The sequence below is a fragment of the Wasmannia auropunctata genome, unplaced genomic scaffold, assembly GCF_000956235.1.
Source record: "Wasmannia auropunctata unplaced genomic scaffold, wasmannia.A_1.0 LD336103.1, whole genome shotgun sequence".
Taxonomy (NCBI): domain Eukaryota; kingdom Metazoa; phylum Arthropoda; class Insecta; order Hymenoptera; family Formicidae; genus Wasmannia; species Wasmannia auropunctata.
This window is the reverse complement of record NW_012026787.1, coordinates 1,679,657-1,679,999: the sequence shown is the minus strand read 5'-3', so window position 1 is coordinate 1,679,999 and position 343 is coordinate 1,679,657.

Genomic DNA, 343 nt, shown 5'->3' with positions numbered 1-343 from the left:
GTCTGCCTTGCCAGCCCGCTCAGAGATGTGTATAAGAGACAGATATATCCCAACCGATAAAAACCCTGCTGACCTGCTGACCAAGTCATTATTAAAGAACAAAGCAACTAGATGCAAGGAAATACTAAAGATTAATTAATTAAACATAAAGTTTGTTTTGTTTCATTTTTTTATTGCTTTGTATGTGTGTTGATAGGGGGGATGTTGAAAAGATAATTTATAGTAATCACCACACTTCTAGGGAATATTGATTTATCTATATATTGCGAGTATCCATTTTGGTTTGACGTCATGTCTGTTCTCTCATGGTTTGATCTATGCCCATCTCGATGTATTTATATTC